We start from the raw sequence: 358 nt of genomic DNA on the forward strand, positions 1-358 counted from the left end.
CGTACACAGCTGATACACGGGAACTCTGCATAAAGACAGCTAGGAAGCGTAGGTTCGAGTCATAAGTAAATTAAGGAGATTTGCATAAATTTGATTCAAGAGCTTTACGACCGTTGTTAAATGCGCTAAATTAAACTCGTCGGCAATTAGTGAAAAACATGACTGAAATATCATTTTCTTGAGTCCCCCCTCCACCCACCCCACCCCTCCACCCTCCCTGCTCCGGCAGTTTCCTTCACGGTGAAAATAATGCTTGTGTATTTTTTTTCCCGCCATTTTGAGTCGTCTCGAGGAACCCGTGAATGCATGGCGGAATGTGCATGGATGTGGGGCAGCGTCTCTGTCAGGAATTACTTGA

Source organism: Penaeus monodon, chromosome 34, assembly GCF_015228065.2.
Source record: "Penaeus monodon isolate SGIC_2016 chromosome 34, NSTDA_Pmon_1, whole genome shotgun sequence".
Taxonomy (NCBI): domain Eukaryota; kingdom Metazoa; phylum Arthropoda; class Malacostraca; order Decapoda; family Penaeidae; genus Penaeus; species Penaeus monodon.